Below are 12,395 nucleotides of genomic sequence, written 5' to 3'. Positions count from 1 at the left end.
CATCTTCTCAACCTCTTTGAGTTCTCAAGGCACACAGATTCACTTCCTGGGGACAAGTTGCTTCCATCCCAAAGCCAGAGGCCATGTCTAGCCTCCCCAGTGGGAGAATTCTGAAATGTGCTGTGCTGTGCAAGTTAACTTGTTCTCAGTTGGGACGGAGGCACTAATTGGCCAGTCTATCTGTTCCTACAGCATTACTTCTCTTTATAATGATTATCAATGAGAGTTCTGCTTGTAAGTTCTGTGTGAGGACAGGAGATAACCAGGGAATGACAATGTTCTCTTCCTCTGGCAATCAGTCTATTGCAGAGGAAGGCTTGTGAACCTAGGCACAGATTTAGGACCCATGGGAGGCTCTTTCAATGGGAAAAAGTCCAAGGCTGTAGCCACAGATCACCCCTGAGTCAGCAGCCTGCTTTTCCCCTCAGTCTCTCAGGGAAGTGGTAAATGTGGATGACAAGTTCACTAAATCCAATCTGATTTGCATCCTTCCTTTCTTCTATTCATCAGACCATCAGACTTCCTGTTCTCAAACTCATTGAGTGAGATACTCATTGAAATATTTATTTTTAGGATTTTCTAGCTATAAAAATGCAGGCTTGCTGTCTGATATGGTTAGGCTTTTTGTCCCCACCCAAATCTCATCTTCAATTAAATCCCCATAATCCCCATAATACCCACATGTCAAAGGAGAGACCAGGTGGAGGTAATTGGATCATGGGGGTGGTTTCCCCCATGCTGTTCTTGTGATAATGAGTGAGTTCTCATGAGATCTGATGGTTTTATAAGTGTTTGGTAGTTCCTCCTGCATTCATTCTCCTTCCTGCCACCTTGTAAAGAAGATGCCTTGCTTCCTTTTTGCCTTTTGCCATGATTATAAGTTTCCTGAGGCATCCCCAGCCATGCTGAACTGTGAGTCAATTAAACCTCTTTCCTTTATAAATTACCCAGTTCAGAGCAGTTATTTATAGCAGTGTGAAAACGGACTAATACAGTAAATTGGTACCAGTAGAGTGGGGTACTGGTATAAAGATACCTGAAAATGTGGAAGTGACTTTGGAACTGGGTAACAGGCAGGCAGAGGTTGGAACAGTTTGGAGGGCTCAGAAGAAGACAGGAAGATGTGGGGAAGTTTGGAACTTCCTAGAGATTTGTTGAATGGCTTTGACCAAATGCTGATAGTGATATGAACAATGAAGTCCAAGCTAAGGTGGTCTCAGATGGAGATGAGGAACTTCTTAGGAACTGGAATAAAGGTGACTCTTGCTAGGCTTTCACAAAGAGAACGGTGACATTTTGCCCCTGCCCTAGAGATCTGTGGAACTTTGAACTTGAGAGAGATAACTTAGAGTATCTGGCAGATGAAATTTCTAAGCAGCAAAACATTTAAATTGCAACTTGGGTGCTCTTAAAAGCATTCAGTTTTATGCATTCACAAAGAGATGGTTTGGAAATGGAACTTATGTTTAAAAGGGGAGCAGAGCATAAAAGTTTGGAAATTTTGCAGCCTGCTGATGTGATGGAAAAGAAAAACCCATTTTCTGAGGAGAAATTCAAGCTGGCTGCAGAAATTTGCATAAGTAACAAGGAGCCAAATGTTAATTGCCAAGGCAATGGGAAAAATGTCTCCAGGGCATGTCAGAGGCTTCATGTCAGCCCCTCCCATCACAGGCCCAGAGGCCTAGGAGGGGAAAATGGTTTTGTGAGCTGGGCCAAGGCCTTGCTGCTTTGTGCAGTCTCAGGACTTGGTGCCCTGTGTCCCGGGCATGGCTAAAAGGGGCCAAAATACAGCTCAGGCCATTGCTTCAGAGGGTGCAGGCACCAATCCTTGGCAGCTTACACGTGGTGGTGGGCCTGCAGGTTCACAGAAGTCAAGAATTGAGGTTTGGTAACCTCTGCCTAGATTTCAGAGGATGTATGGAAATGCCTGGATGTCCAGGCAGAAGCTTGCCGCAGGGGTGGAGCCCTCATGGAGAACCTCTACTAGGGCATTGTGAAAGGAAAATATGGGGTCAGAGCCCCCACACAGAGTCCCCACTGTGGCACTGCCTAGTGGAGCTGTGAGAAGAGGGCCACTGCCCTCCAGGCCCCAGAATGGTAGATCCACTGACAGTTTGCACCGTACACCTAGAAAAGCTGCAGACACTCAATTCCAGCCCATGAAAGCAGCTAGGAGGGGGACTGTACCCTGTAAAGCCACAGGGACAGAGCTGCCCAAGACCATGGCAACCCACCTCTTGCATCAGTATGACCTGGATGTGAGACATGGAGTCAAAGGAGATTATTTCAGAGCTTTAAGATTTGACTACCCTGCTGGATTTCAGACTTGCATGGGGACTGTATCCCCTTCATTTTGGGCAATTTCTCCCATTTGAAATGGGTGTATTTACCCAATGCCTGTACCCCAATTTTATCTTGGAAGTAACTAACTTAATTTTGATTTTACAGCCTCCTAGGCAGAAGGGACTTGCCTTGTCTCAGAAGAGACTTTGGACTTGGACTTTTGGGTTAATGTTGGAATGAATTAAGACTTTGGTGGACTGTTGAGAAAGCATGATTGGTTTTGAAATGTGAAAGGGACATGAGATTTGGGAGGGGCCATGGAATGATATGGTTAGCCTTTGTGTCCCCACCCAAATCTCATCTTGAATTATAATCCCCATAATCCACATATGTCAAGGGAGAGACCAGGTGGAGGTAATTGGATCATGGGGGTGAAGTGTTTGGTATTTCGCCCTGCATTCATTGGCCTTCCTACCACCTTGTGAAGAAGGTGCCTTGCTTCCCTTTTGCCTTCTGCCATGATTATAAGTTTCCTGAGGCATCCCCAGCCATGCTGAACTGTGAGTCAATTAAACCTCTATCCTTTATAAATTACCCAGTTTTGGGCAGTTCTTTATAGCAGTGTGAAAATAGACTAATACATTGTCCTAACCATAACTACCTCTCTAGTTAATAACAAGAATTAGAGGACTTCATTCATTAGGCAACAACTTACAAAAACTCCCTGAGGAAAATGTGCCATGCAGAAGCATCTACAATCCACTCCACCTGGCCTAGTAGCTGAGAAGTGGTCACAACTGCTGCCAAGGAGGCCAGAATGCTGATCATAGCTGACAATCTATAGGGCTTTACAATTTAGAAAGCACTCTCATACCCATGATTTATGTGATCCATACAAGAAGTTTGTGGCAGGCATGTTTGATGATTATTCCTAAATCCACACCCCTTTGCTACATGACTTTGCAGTTCCTTCCATCAAGAGGTGGAGTCTATTTCTTAAGCTTTTGTCTGTGGGGCTACTCTCATGACTTGCTGTGGCTAATAGATGTTGTGGAAGTGATATTATGCCAACTCCAAGTCTATTAGTCTGCTCGAGCTGCCAAAACAAAATATCACAGACTGGGTGGCTTAAACAACAGACATTTATGTTGTCACAGTTCTAGAGGCTAGAAGTCCAAATTCAAGGTGCCATTATTGCTGATTTCTAGTAAGACCTCTCTTCCTGGTTTGCAGATGGCTGCCTTCTCACTGTGTCCTTGTGTGGTCTTTCCTGTCTGCATGTGCTGAGAGAGAGATCCCTGATGACTTTTCCTCTTCTTATAAGGCCACTAGTTCTAGCTGATCAAGGCCCCATTTTTATGACTTCATTTTACCTTTATTATCTTCTTATAGGCCCTGTCTCCAAATACAGCCACTTTGGGGGTTAAGGCTTCAATATAGGAATTTTCAGATGACACAATGCAGTTTATAACACCAAATCCAGGCTTCAAAGGGTCTTGTCAGCCTCCACTCTCTCTTCGGACCCTACCTCTGACTTTAGATGGGTCTGGGCTAACCCACTGGAAGAGAGAGACCACATGAAGCCAAGATCAGCTGTCCCTCTGAGGCCACCTGAGACTAGTTGGCCACCAACCAACCTGGGCACTCATTGAAGATGCTTGAGAAAGCCTAGATGAGACCAGACCACCCAGTTGAGCCCTCTCCAAATCGGTGATTTGCAGAATTGTGCAAAAAATTAATTGGTGGCATTTTAAGCAGCTAAGTTTGGGGGGTGGTTTGTCAAGAAGCAGAATCTAACTTATTTGGCAGATACTACTTTTCTCTGCATGTTTTTGATGAAATATGGAATCTCCAAGAAATTAAGTGATTACTCAAGGTTCCATGGCTAGTAAGTCCTAAAAAGTTGAGTCTTCTGAATTCAAATCCTTTGTGGATTTTTGGAGGGTTTTTTTGTTGTTGTTGTTGTTTGGGTTTTCTTGAGATAAGGTCTCACTCTGTCATCTGGCTGGAGTGCAGTGGCACAACCTCAGCTCACTGCAACCTCTGCCTCCTAGGTTCAAACGATTCTCATGCCTTAGCCTCTTGAGTAACTGGGACCACAGGTGACCACCACCACGCCTGGTTAATTTTTGTATTTTTAGTAGAGCTGGGGTTTCACCATGTTGGTCAGGCTGATCTTGAACTCCTGACATCAAAGTGATCTGCCTACCTTGGCCTCCCAAAATGCTGGGATCACAGGCATGACCCCCTGCTCCTGGATGGTTTTGTTCTGTTTTGTTTTCATTAGCCTCTGATTCTGCTCCAAAAATGATCGACTCAGAGTCTGGAAACACAAAGACATTGAAATGGGGCAATTCATGATGAGGCCTTTTCTGGCAAATTGATTCCTAATGGACTTTAGAGTGAGTGTGTTGTGAATATGTGTGTATGAATGTGTGAGTGTGTGTGTGTGCAAGCATTTACCTATATTTCCTCTGAAGGATACAGACTCAGGGTTTATCAGGCTCTTTGATACCAAATGCCAGAAGGTCACTACTGAGTCTTACCAAGTAACTGCATGTTTGTTTATGCAGACCCTTGTGAGCAGTGAATAGCTTTACTGGCTGTGATGGATTTGGGGCTTGCATGTTTATATCAGCCTGATGGGGATAGCCTCCGAGAAAGAGTGGGCATGTGTTTCAATATGTTCCTTAGCAATAGACCTCAGAGAGAGTTTCTCAATCTTTCCATGATATGCTGAAGGCTGTTGTAGAAGCTGAGGTCAGGAATAGATCAAGGGTGTAGAGACACACAACTGAGTTGGAAGATGATTGCTGTTTGAGAAGAGTGACAGACAAGGGCAATGAAGGGGAAGCTTGAGCCCTGGGACTCATCACTCCCATAAGACTTCCCTTGCACTCCAGCCCATGGAGCTCTCTGCTTTCACTAACAAGCATAACCCCAGTCTCCTATTGCAAAATCTTTGGTTTATTTCCAATATTCTGCTCTTTAAGGCAATGCTAGATAGAATAATTTGAAGATAGATTTTGCAACTGATAAGTTTATCTGTAAAATTAAATTCTAGAAGAAGGCATCCTAGGTCAAAGAGTATAGATTTCACAGTTTTGTTTTGTTTTGTTTTGTGTTTGAGACAGACTCTTGCTCTGTCACCCAGGCTGGAGTGCAGTGGCATGATCATGGCTCACTGCAGTCTCAACCTCTCATGCTCAGTCGATCCTCCCAAATCAGCCTCCCAAGTAGCTGGGACTACAGGTGCATACCAGCATTTCTGGCTACTTTTTGTCCTTTTTGGAAGGCAGCTATGCTAACTACTACACCACCAACACCTCTGCACCTCTACTATTTTTAGTAGAAATGGGGTTTCACTATCGCTACTTCACAAGCCAGACTGTTCTCAAACTCCTGGGCTCAAGTGACCTGGCTGCCTCGGCCTCCCAAAGTGCTGGGATTATAGGCGTTAGCCACTGTGCCTGGCCCACAGATTTTTATAGGTAAATTTTATTGATATTGTCACATTGTATCTATAAGGGTTGTACTCATTTACAGCATTCACAAGCAATGTACAAAAGAGCTATTTCCTCATACCCTTGCCAAAGACAGTCTTATCAAACTTTTGGATTTTAACTACTTAATAGGTAAAAAATGGTATATATCTTAGAGTAGTTTTAATCTGCATTGCTATTATAGGTGAGCTTCAGCATCTCTTGGAACATTTCTATATATTTTTATGTGAACTCTGTTGATATTCTTTGTGCATTTTTGACCATGTTGTTGATTTAATTGGTCTCTGAGACATATGCTAGTCTTATTTATCTGACTAGGTTGCTTTTTAATCACATTTATGTTATGACATTATTGCACTGTTATATTCTTCAACTCTCATGATATGGTTTTGGAGGCTTTGTGTGTGTGTGTGTGTGTGTGTGTGTGTGTGTGTGTGTGTGTGTTAAAGGATTTGTTATGGATATCCAACCAGATTTTAGTTCCCTAAGTACAGGACCAGTGAATTATGTTTACTTCTTTGGCTTACTGAATGAGGGAGAACAGAAGAACTGAATGTTACCTGGAGACTGGGATCTCACCTGTAGTGGATGGAATGGACCTGAAAAAGATACGTCCTAACCTCCAGAACCTATGAATAAGACCTTATTTGGGAAAAAGGTTTTTGCAGTTATAATTAAGTTAAGGCTCTTGAGATTATCCTGGATTACCTAGGTGGGTCCTGGATAATCATTCACATACACTGAGTCAACTAATTGCCGCTGCTGAAGAAACACAGAAAGAGCAAAGGGGCAAAGACCAGGTGAAGAGGAAGGGCAGAGACTGGAGTTAGGAGCCAGAGCCCCAAGAGCACCTGGAGTCCCCAGTGCCTGAAAGAGGCAAGGAAGGCTGTTCCCTTGTATCCTCCAGAGGCAGCGTGGCCCTGCCAATACCTTGATTTTAGACTTTTGGCCTCCAGAACTGTGCGAATAAACTGTGTTTTTTTAAGCCACCAGTTAGTGATCATTTGTTTTGGCAGCCACAGGAAACAAATACATCATCCTTAGCTCCTGTGGTTCCTCCCTATCACATCAAGTGAATACACATTACTCTGCTGACTGTTGTGAGAGGAGGAGAGGAAGGAAGGACATACAGAAAGCATAAGAGAAGAGGGAAAAGGTGAGATTGGAGTGGGGTAGAGAATGTCAAAGAGAGGAGAAGAAAGAAGAGAGGAAGAAAAAAATGAAACAAAAATGAGCAATGAGGTAAAAATGGGTTGCTGTCTGCTCAGACCTTTTGACCTTCTCTTTGTCCTCATCGGTCCACACACAGCCTCTCTTCCTTCTTTCCCTCAGCCTCCCACAGCCCCCCATGCACCTGCCACACTAAGCAAGTTCATTTTTGTGCTGTTCCGACTTCCTGTCCCATCCCACGTTCTGCTTTCCAATCTGCAGGCGCCAGTGAGAGGGGAAGAAGCCTGAGCAGAGGGTCTTGCTCACCCAGAAAGTTCCGCTCCACATCCCATCAGTCACCCTATAGAGAGGCCAGGAGACCCGGGCCACTTGCCAATGCAGGGTCTCCTGGGCTCAGGCAGATACCCGAAACTTGCCACCTCAAGCACCCACTTGGAATGCTTCTGCTGTCACATCACTCTGCTCTATCTGCCACCCACAACCCAAGTAAGTTAAACAGAGGAAGTGGCCCAGAACTGCCAAGTGTGCCCTCAGAAAAATTTCCAAAGGCAGAGGTCAGGAGGCTGTAATCATTTTGGGGATTATCTTCTGGGCTTAAGTCGGGGCTTTAAGCTTCTCTGTGCTGCCTCTAGTGGTCACTGGAAGGAATGCTCCCCTAAAGGACGCAAGGGCTGCTGGAGCAAGGGCAGTTGACTGTTTTGTTTTTGTTTCTTGTTTTTTTGTTTTTGTTTTGTTTTGGTTTGGTTTTGCTGTGAACAACATGTATAGAACCTAAGTGCCATCCTCTGCCCATAGACCTCATCATTGTTCACAAATTTCTCACCCAGTTTTTGAAAAATTCCCTGGGTTTTCATCTGGGCATTTTTGATCATTTTTTTCAGAGAGGATTTTTAAGCCTTTTTAAAGAATCTCTCATTTTGTGATCTTCCATTATTTTTGTAAATATTTTAAATTTTAATATGATAAAAATCCCTTGTAGTGTACAGTTCTATGAGTTTGGACAAATTCATAGACTGGTATAACAATCACCCCAATCAGGAGACCAGATGATCCCCTCTCTCCAAAAATTTCTTCCAAGTGGCCCCTTTTAATCAAATCCTTCCCCACCTGTAAGTCTTAGTAACCACTGATCCACTGATATTACCTTTATCCCTATAGGGTTCTTTCCTGCAGAATGCCATATAAATGAAATCCTACAATCTGTAGCGTTTTGAGCCTTGTTTCTTTCACTTATGATAATGCATTGATTAGCATAATCCATCAGTTTTGTCAAGAGTATCACTAGTTTCTTCCTTTTTGTTGTTGAGTAATATTTCATTTAATGGATGTACCACTGCTTGTTTATCCATCTGCCCAGTGAGCAATATTTGGGTTGTTTCCAGGTGTTTGCAATTATGAATGGTGCTGCCACAATTTCTTGAATACCCGTTTTTGGTGAACCTAAATTTTCATTTCTCTATAGTAAACATGTAGGACAAGGGTATGTTTGAATTTATTTAAAAATGCCAAACTATTTTCCAGAGTGGCTTTATTATATTGTGTTTCCACCACTAATGTATGAGAGGTCTTTGCCAGTACTCGATATTGTCAGTTTTGTTTTTGTATTAACCATTTTAAGAGATACATAAAAGTATCTCATTGTGACTTTAATTCACATTTCCATAGTGATTAATAAAGTTGAGCATCTTTTTGTGTGCTTACTTACTATCCATATGTCTTCCTTGGTAAAGTGTCTAAGTCTTTTGTCCATTGTTTTAGAGTTTGTTTTCTTGCTGAATTTTCAAAGTTCCTTATATAGTCTAGATATTCTTTTGTCAGATACACGATTTGCAGATATTTTCTCCCAGTCTTTAGCTTGCCTTTTATTTTCTTCACAGTGTCTTTTATGGAGCAAAGGTTTTTAATTTTGTGAATTCCAATTTAGCATTTTTTAAATGTATTAGACTTTAGATGTCATGTCTAAAAACTCTTTGCAAAACTCAGGATTTTGAAGATGTTCTCTTATATTTTCTTCCAACAGTTTTTAAATGTTATATTTTACCCTTAGATCTACGCACTATTTTAAGTTAATGTTTGTATATAGTAAAAAGTATAGATTAATTTTTTATATGTATATTCAGTTGTTTTATCACCATTTGTTGAAAAACTTATGCTTCTTCCACTGAATTATCTTTGCACCTTTGTCAAAAAATAAATTGGACGCATTTGTATAGGTCTACTTCTAGACTCAACTCTGTGTCTATCATTTTGCAAATGCCACACTATCTTGATCACTGTGACTTTATCATAAGTCTTAAGTTAGGCAGTATGAATCTCCCAGCTTCATCTTTCTTTTTCAAATTATTTTGTCTATTCTAGTTTCTTTGACTTTCCATAAAAATTTTAGAATCATTTTGTCAATAACCAAAGAGAATTCTGCTGGGATTTTTATTGGGATTGTAATAAAGTTATCAATTTGGGGATAATTAACATTTTAACAATGTTTGGTCTTCTATTGCATGAGTACAATATATTTCTCATGTAGTGCTTCGAGTTTATCCAACAGTATTCCAACATGCACATTCTGTAAGTATTCTGTGATATTTATACCTAAGTATTTTATTTTTGGAGTTATAAATGGTACTTTTTATTTCAACCTCCAATTTTTCATTAATAGTATATAGAAATGTGATTTATTTTTTAACATTGATCTTGTAGCCTGTGACTTTGTTGAATTCACTTATTAGCTCTAGGAGATTTTTTTTCTTTGGTGCGTTACTTGAACTTTCCATGTAGAAAACCATATTGTTTGCAAACAGTGACAGTTTTATTACTTCCTTTCTAATTTGTATATCTTCTATTTCTTTTCCTTGCCTTATTGAACTGACTAGGACTTCTTGTATTCTCTTAAATAGGAGTGATGAAAATCTTATTCTAATCTTGAAACTTGTTCCAATCTTAAAGCAAAAATGTTCAATCTTCACCATTGTATATGATTTAGCTGTAAGTTTAATAGGTGCCTTTTATCACATCAAGAAAGTTCGCTTCTGTTCCTAATTTTTTGAAAGTTTTCAACATAAGTGCATATTGAATTTGTCAAATGATTTTTCTGCATCTATCGATATGATCATGTGGTTTTTTTCAGTGTAGCCCACATCGACTAATTTTTGAATGTTGAACAAACCTTGCATTCTTGGAATAAACCCCATTTGCTCATACTCACCTCTTTCTAATCTCCTTCCAGTCCTACTCCCAAAGCCCCTTTGAGAAATACTGACCTATTCCAACTCCTTTCTTTTAGAGACAGTGACCTGAAAGGGTAATGATTTGCCCAGGGTCAAGCAGTTAGTAGCACAGCTGTATTAGAATCCAGAATCCTGACATTGTCCCATAAGATCACATAAGAAGAGGTATTGAGAGAAAACAGATCTTTGAGATCTTGTCTTTGGAGAGAAGTCTGCTCAGAAATTTAAGGAGCAGTATAGTGTAGTCTATAAGAGCAGGAAATCTAGAGCCAGATTACCTGGTCTCAAATCCTGGCTGTGAGACTTTGATCAAGTTATTAAGCCCCTTAAGTTTTGGTTTCCTCATGAATAAACTCTGGGTATACTTAATCATCCAATGGCCACCTAACACTCAGCACATCAAAACTAAATGCTCTATTTTTCCTCACCCTCAAACCTGTTCCTCTTCCTCTGCTCCAAATTTCATTAAATGCCAATTTCTTCTCCCCAGGAATCCAAGCCAAATATCTTTTTCCCTCCATCTTCCTCACCCCCACATTTGATTAATATCAAGTCCTAGCAAGTCTACATACTAAAAGTCACTTGAATCAAATCATATGTTATCCATTTCCATGGTGTCTCCTCTAGTGTAAGATTATCCTTTTGTTTTTGTTTTCTGCCAAACGACTCTAAGTTTACTAACTTACTTTTTTGCCACCAATCTTGCCCCCTCCCAGCCTTTATGTGCACGGTAGCAGTGTGTAATCTTTCTAAGCTCTATATCTGACCATGACACTATGATCTCTGATCCCAAGTTTCAGCTCCTCACATGTGACTTTCATGAGCAGCCCCAACTTTCCTCCCAAGCTTGTGTCTCATTATTCTCATGTTTTCACTCTCTGTTCCTACCACATTGAAAAGTTTTCAGTCCTTTAAAAATGCCATACTATTTCTACCTTCTAGATGTTTCTTCATGCTCACTCCTCTTCTGAGAATACTCTTGCCCTTTGTATGACCAACTCATCCTTTTAGCTCTATTTTGATATCCATTCATCCAGGAAGCCTTTTGTAATACACACCTTGTCCTTCTGCCCCAGTAAGAGCTGGACATCATCCCAACTTGCTTTTACAGCACCCTATACTTCTCTCATCACTGCCTCATTACATTACGTAACTGTCGATTTGTCTACACTTCACCACTAGTCTGAAGCTCCACAAGGTCGGGGACCATTTCCCATCTCCTCACTGTTGTATCTTAGGTGTCCAGCACATCTGGACACATAATGGTTGCCTAACAAATGTTAGTTATTATCATCATGATTATCATCACCATCATTGTAATTGAATACATTCATGGTTTACATAAAATGCTAAGCATGATACCTAGTTGACAGCAATAAATAGTAGTTTTTATTTAATATTCTTCCTCATTTTCTTCATCAAAATTTATATTTCTGAGCATGTAATCAAACTCAAAGTGAAATGCAGCTACTTCTCTTCGATAACTTATCATCATAAGATAACAAGTAAAAAAAGCAAAAATATAATATATTTACCATCCACATGTATACATGAACTTCTGAATGATATTTTCTTCCCAGATTATCTGATGCTTACCTTGAGGAGAAAAAAAAAAATGAAGGGAAGTTACTCTTGTACTCAGTTGACTCAGTATAGTAAAGGTCAAAGATTACCATATGTATTTAAAAATTTCTTTCTGTGAGCAAATCATTTAACTTCAACCACACCTTAACAATCTCAAGAACAGATACATTCTTAGCCGATGAATAGCTTGCAATAGGGATCCTTATCTTTTCTAATTCTCTAACTTGCATTTGAACACAGCATTAAATGGCAAAGGTCTCATTTTAAGACTAGCTCTCTTCTTTAGAAAGGCAAGTTAATTATAATTGAGTTTTAAGATAATGCAAGATCACACTAAGTGACTTTTGATTTAAAATCTTAACTTTCTGAGACAGAAAAAATCAGCTAAATTGTTTAGCAAAATCTTACTTTCTTTAGACTAGTTCTAGAAATACACTTTAGACAAATAATTTTCTTTCTTTGGGGGATTAAAACCTGGAAGGAAATATTAATTTTCCTTCAGTTTAGGTAGATCTAAGGAGGGATTGTAGATTTTGGGTTCACAGTGAACTCCATAGGTCAGCAAACTGAATGACAAAAATAAGTTATAAGGAGCAGTATTTCTATACAAAATGTATTTATTTTATTTTGT

General features: G+C 40.3%; 1 long non-coding RNA gene across 1 annotated transcript in view; it reads right to left on the bottom strand.

Moving 5' to 3' along the window:
* The window catches only part of LOC112134289 (uncharacterized), a 101,998-nt gene extending 90,219 nt beyond the window's left edge, over positions 1-11,779 (bottom strand). The window contains exon 1 of the long non-coding RNA XR_010140854.1: positions 11,716-11,779. This is a non-coding gene — a long non-coding RNA (uncharacterized LOC112134289). The remainder of the gene's footprint in view (positions 1-11,715) is intronic.
* Between the last annotated feature and the right edge of the window lie 616 nt (positions 11,780-12,395).

This window comes from Pongo abelii, chromosome 6 (genome assembly GCF_028885655.2).
Source record: "Pongo abelii isolate AG06213 chromosome 6, NHGRI_mPonAbe1-v2.0_pri, whole genome shotgun sequence".
Classification (NCBI taxonomy): Eukaryota; Metazoa; Chordata; class Mammalia; order Primates; family Hominidae; genus Pongo; species Pongo abelii.
This window is presented reverse-complemented; position numbering and strand designations above follow the sequence as displayed.